The following is a 6,473-nucleotide window of genomic DNA, read 5'->3' on the forward strand; positions in this document are numbered from 1 at the left end:
CTTTCTCCCTCTTTCTTCCCCTCCCCCACTCTCTCTCAAAATAAATAAATAAGCTTTAAAAAAATAAAAGAAGGGGGAGATATAAAAATTTAGTATCTTCTAGTTTGTTTTTTTTCCATATCATACTGTTCTTCTCATTTACTTTTTTTTAAATTTTTTTTAACGTTTTTATTTTATTTTTGAGACAGAGAGAGACAGAGCATGAACAGGGGAGGGGCAGAGAGAGAGGGAGACACAGAATCTGAAACAGGCTCCAGGCTCTGAGAAGTCAGCACAGAGCCCGCCACGGGGCTTGAACTCATAGACCGCAAGATCATGACCTGAGCCGACCGCAAGATCATGACCTGAGCCGAAGTCAGACACTTAACCGACTGAGCCACCCAGGCGCCCCTTCATTTACCTTTTCACAAAGAGTCTTTCCTGGGTTGCCAGGCTGGCTCGATCGGTAGAGCATATGACTCTTGATCTCAGGGTCATGAGTTTGAGCCTCACGTTGAGTATAGAGATTACTTAAAAATAAAATACAATTTAAAAAGAAAAAAGAGGCTTTCCCTGTTTCTACAAAGTTTTCATAATTATCATTCTGTTGACTAAATAATATTCTACTAGCGATATAGCATAATCCTTTGACCATTTTCCTATTTCGGATGCCTGTTTTGCAATACCTAATACAGCTTGAACATCTTCATGTGTATACATTTTTGTATATGGATAGCTAGCTTCTTTTTACTAATAATACGTGTTGAATATTAATAAATTGAAACTTTGTGGGTATGGTCTTAATAAGTCTTCACAAGAACACTTCAACCCTATGAGGTACTTTTATTTTTATTTATAATTGAAGAAACAGCCTCAGAAAAGTTAAGTCACTTGCCACTTGCTAGTAAGTGCAAAGGTAAGACTCAAACCCAGGTCTGTCTAGAGCCAAAGGTGGTACTCTCTAATTCAGTCATCCAACAAAGTACCATAGTCTGGGTGGTTTATAAACAACAGAAATTTATTTCTCGCAGGTCTTGAGACTAGAAGTGCAAGATCAGGGCACCAGCACGGTCAGGCTCTGGTGAGGGTCCTCTTCCATCTTGCATTTCTATCCTCACACGGTAGAAGGGAGAAGAGTGGTCTTTCAGGTCTCTCTTATAAGGGCATTAACTTCATTCATTAGGGCAGAGCCTCCCCAAGGCCCCACCTCCTGATACCATCACATTAGGCGTTAGGATTTTGACATTGTGGGGAGAATTTGGGGAGACACAATCAGCCCACAGCAACTTGTGAGGTACCAGGTACTCTTCCTGGCAATGTGGATGCAGCAGTGAACCAAACTGACGAATATCCGTGGCCTCTTAGAGCTTACATTCTAGAGGAGGCAGGAAGACTATCGAAAGGGGCAGAAGTTAGATGCACAGTAGATGAACCCTTGACACGTGCCTGGAGCCAAAATAAAGCGAAGGAGATTTGGGTTGGTCAGGGAAGGCCTCACTGTGATCTCAAGGGACGCTTGAGTAAAGATCTTAAGGAGGTGAAAGAGCAAGCAATGCGGACAGCTGGGCCAGAACCATTCAGGCAGCAGGGCTGGCAAAGGCCCTGAGTGGAAGCGTGCCTGGCAGGGAGGCCTCACAGCGCCAAGCCCAACGTGGCTGAGTGGAGAAAGTCGGGGGCGGGGGGTGGTCAGAGAGAGCAAGGAAGGAGGGGTACTTAGAATCAGGCAGGACATTGTAGGTTATGGAAAGGACGTTGCATTCTATTCCGGTCTTTTTTTTTTTTTTAAGATTTTATTTATTTATTTATTTATTTTTAATTTTTTTTTTTCAACGTTTATTTATTTTTGGGACAGAGAGAGACAGAGCATGAACGGGGGAGGGGCAGAGAGAGAGGGAGACACAGAATCGGAAACAGGCTCCAGGCTCTGAGCCATCAGCCCAGAGCGTGACGCGGGGCTCGAACTCACGGACTGTGAGATCGTGACCTGAGCTGAAGTCGGACGCTTAACCGACTGCGCCACCCAGGCGCCCCTTAAGATTTTATTTTTAAGTCATCTCTACACCCAACTTAGGGCTTGAACTCACAACCCTGAGATCAAGAGTCACATGCTCCACTGACTGAGCCAGCCAGGCGCCTCTATTCTGCTCTTAACCACTCCACCACATTGCCTCTCAATAATTCTACTGGACAGGGGCGCCTGGGTGGCTCAGTCGGTCGAGCATCCGACTTCAGCTCAGGTCATGATCTCACAGTTCATGAGTTTGAGCCCCACATTGGGCTCACTGCTGTTAGTGCAGAGCCCGCTTCAGATCTTCTGTCCCCCGAGTCTCTGCCCCTTCCCCACTTGCGCGCGCTCTCTCTCTCTCTCAAAAATAAATAAATCTTTTAAAAAATAATAATAATTCTACTGAACAGATTTCCAGGAGGGGGATTCTGACGTGAAAGGATGTGAGCATCTTTATTACTATCACTCCCAGAGACTGCCTAGTCAGATTTAGGCTACAGGGGTCCTCGCTTACTTGGGCACTTCCAAGGCTCTTGCCTAACTTTCTTAGAAATGAGGGGAGGGGTGACTGGGTGGCTCAGTTGGTTAAGCGTGCAACTCGGTTTCAGCTCAGGTCATGATCTCACAGTTTGTGAGTTCTAGCCCCGCATTGGACTCTTTGCTGACAGCTCAGAGCCTGGAGCCTGCTTCAGATTCGGTGTCTCCCTCTCTCTCTGCCCCTCCCCAGTCTTGCGCTGTTTTTGCTTTTGTTTTATGTTTATTTATTCTTGAGAGAGAGAGAGAGAGAGAGAGAGAGCCAGAGTGGGGGAGGGGCAGAGAGAGAGAGAAAGGGAGACATAGAAACCGAAGCAGGCTTCAGGCTCTGAGCTGTCAGCAAAGAGTCCAACGCGGGGCTCGAATTCACAAACTGTGAGATCATGACCTGAGCTGAAGTGGGATGCTTAACCAACAGGCGCCCCTAAAAAAAATTAAAATTTTTAAATTTTTAAAAAATTTAAAATTTTAAAATTAAAAAAAATTTTAAAGAAACAGTAAGTATATACACCTTAAATTTCCACAATGATATATGTCAAATGTATTTAAATTAAAAAACCAAGTCAAACAAAAAAACAAGTACAATCATGTCTCAATTAATACAGTAGCTACATTCCAGGAAAATTTAGAGTATATTAAATCCCTGTAAATATTCTTCATGTTTATATGTAAAACAGAATTACGTACTAGTTCAGCTATTACAAATGGGATTTTTACTTACAGGAATGTATTGGAAATGTTCAAAAGGATGCGGGACCATTTTATACATTGTAGGATGTCTGCCTAACATCCCTGACCCCCTTTCCTAAATTCCTGTTGTGCCCTTAGTTATTGTGATAACCCAAAACAATCATGTTATGAGTTGAATTGTGTTCCCCAAATAGATATATTAAAATCCTAACCCCTGGTCCCGGTGAATGTGATGTTATTCGAAAACAGTATTTGCAGATGTAATCAAGCTTAAATGAGGTCATAGTTGATTAGGGTGAGCTAGTCCATTAGATTAACAGTGACTTGATATACTTATAAAAGGAGAAAATGTAGACACAGACACAGGGGGAGAAGGCCATGCAAAGACAAGGGCAGAGATCAGAGTGATGCATCTCTAAGCCAAGGATTGCCGACCGGTACCAGGAACTAGGAGAGAAGCATGACAGACTCTCCCTCAAAGCCTCCAGACTTTGATTTCAGACTACTGACCCCTGGAACCATGAGAGAATGAATTTCACTATTTTAAGCCACCCAGTTTGCAATACTTTGTTACCGCGTCTCTGGGAAACCAATATAAATGTCTTACATAGCACAATGAAGACACTGTTGAAAACCTGTCTTTGTGCCTCCTTCCTGCACAGTGCCCAGATCTCTTCTCAGATAATACCTGCCAGCAGTGCCTTCCCCGAACACCTTAATCCAGGTATCACCCCGCCCATCCTGCTCATTCCTTTACCCTGCTTAAATTTTTCTTCATTTTTCATTACCTGACACGATATACTTTATTTATTTTCTTAGTCATTGTCTGTCTTCCCAACTAGAATGCAAGTTCCAGGAAAGGGCAATTTTGTCTTGTTCACTGCCATTCCCCAGCACCCGGAACAACCCTTTCCCACACAGGAGCTCCACTGACATTTATTGAACTAGCAAATGAGGATCTCCTTTGCAGAGAGAGGACAAATGCAATCTTAATATAATGAGGAATAGAACAGAATAGCTTACCTGGAGAAAGCAAAGAGACATAGCAAAGCACCTGAGAGCTGGAAGACTTGGAGGAAAAGTAATTCAAATGTTTTAGTGAAAGTTGGATATACAACCTCTTTTGATCACGGGATGTGATTGCTGATGCCGCAGATGTAATGTGCAAACATGCATATGCTTGACTGGCAAGGCATTGGAGCCAAAAAAGCTACAGCTGTCACGCTTGTCTGAAGCCAGTCCAAGTAGGCTGAACATGCGTTTAGAGAGCTCTGAAAGCATTTTATATCTGGTACGTGCTGTCAAAGGCAGTAGGAAAAAAATGTGTTGGCAAGGGACAGTACATACTAACCAGCCGAGTTCGTGCGTGCATTAGGTTACATGCAGGGGTCACAGCTTCGGCACTGTAGACACTTCGGCTCAAACAGTTATTTGTTGGTGAGGGGCTTCCCTGTGTGTGGGAGGATGATTATCAGCATCTTTGGTACCATGTGACAGTAGCACCCAAACCAAAAACATCTGCAGACATGGCCAAAAGTCCTCTGGGGGCAGTCACCCTTGGTTGAGAACCACTGAGTTACATGTGATGCTTGTCCACTCCCCCTCCTTCCTTGGCAACTCCCCCTTATGCCCCCAACACACACACACACACACACACACACACACACACACACACACACACACAGTGAAACAACCCTCCCACCTCCCTCTCCTCAAAGGATGATTTATTCCTATATGTTCTCCCACCGAATGTGCCTCTGGGACTTCCTGAGGTCATCCGTGGTCAACCATGACATTAGAAGCCTCTAACAAAACACATCTCTTAAGGTCATGAGAGTGTCTAGTTCCGTTCTATATTGAGGCCAGACTTGACCATGTGACTTGCGTTAGCCAATGGGACATTGGCTGGCATGGTGATGCATGCAACAGCTTGTGAAACACTTCCACACTCAGGCTTGTCCTACTGAAACATTCCTTTCTAAGAGCCCAGGGCCATGTAAAGAAGCTCAAGCTAGACTACTGAATGATGAGAGGCCTCGTGGACAGAGGCACAGGTAGGTGAGAAGCCATCTTGGATGTTTCAGCCCCAGGTGAGCCTTCAGCTGCACGCAACCACGAGTGACCACGGCTGTATCGTGGTGAGTCAGGCTATATCGTGGTATATCAGCTGGGCCCAGTCAACTCACAGAATGGTGAAATTTAGGAAATCATGTTTGCTTGAAGCCAATAAATTTTGAGGTAATTTTTACACAGCAACATACAACTGAAACATCAAATGTCTAAGTCGTTGAAATGAGAAGGAAGCGGTGCAGTGCTAGAGCAGGCTCGTATTAGCTCGCAAGAGCCAACTGTTAAATTTTCAGGATTTTTCTGAGACGATTATTAAATACAGCCTTTATCAAAAATTGAATTATAGGGGCGCCTGGGTGGCGCAGTCGGTTAAGCGTCCGACTTCAGCCAGGTCACGATCTCGCGGTCCGTGAGTTCGAGCCCCGCGTCGGGCTCTGGGCTGATGGCTCAGAGCCTGGAGCCTGTTTCCGGTTCTGTGTCTCCCTCTCTCTCTGCCCCTCCCCCGTTCATGCTCTGTCTCTCTCTGTCCCAAAAATAAATAAACGTTGAAAAAAAAAATTTAAAAAAAATTGAATTATATAAACTTAGATGGAAATAAATTATATTTTATTACTCAAGGAAATACTCAAAGGAAATACTCACTCAAAACATATCATTTCTTGAAAAACATATCATTTGGGGCGCCTGGGTGGCTCAGTCAGTTGAGCGTCCGACTTCGGCTCAGGTCATGATCTCGCAGTCTGTGAGTTCGAGCCCCGCGTCGGGCTCTGTGCTGACAGCTCAGAGCCTGGAGCCTGCTTCGGATTCTGTGTCTCCCTCTCTCTCTGCCCCTCCCCTGCTCATGCTCTGTCTCTCTCTCTGTCAAAAATAAATAAAACATTTTAAAAAATGAAAAATAAAACATATCATTTGTTAATTCCTATACCATATTTTACTATTATTGATGCTCTTGAGGTTTTCTATGTCCATCGTATCTGTATGGTGAACATACTACGTAATAGTGTACTATTGCTCACCTCTTTCCAATGGCATCACATTGGTAGCTTGAAATTGGCCTTGAATAGTAGGAGTACTTATACCACAGAAATTACCAAATGCTACAAACCAGGGCTTTATTTTTGTCCAGAGAGCCAGTTGTTAAATTTATCAGCACATCACTGGTACTCTCCTTAGAGGGGCTTAAATAATAGCAATA

This window comes from Lynx rufus, unplaced genomic scaffold, assembly GCF_022079265.1.
Source record: "Lynx rufus isolate CCGP_SWC_20201006 ecotype Redwood Valley unplaced genomic scaffold, mLynRuf1.p SCAF_12, whole genome shotgun sequence".
In the NCBI taxonomy this organism is placed as follows: domain Eukaryota; kingdom Metazoa; phylum Chordata; class Mammalia; order Carnivora; family Felidae; genus Lynx; species Lynx rufus.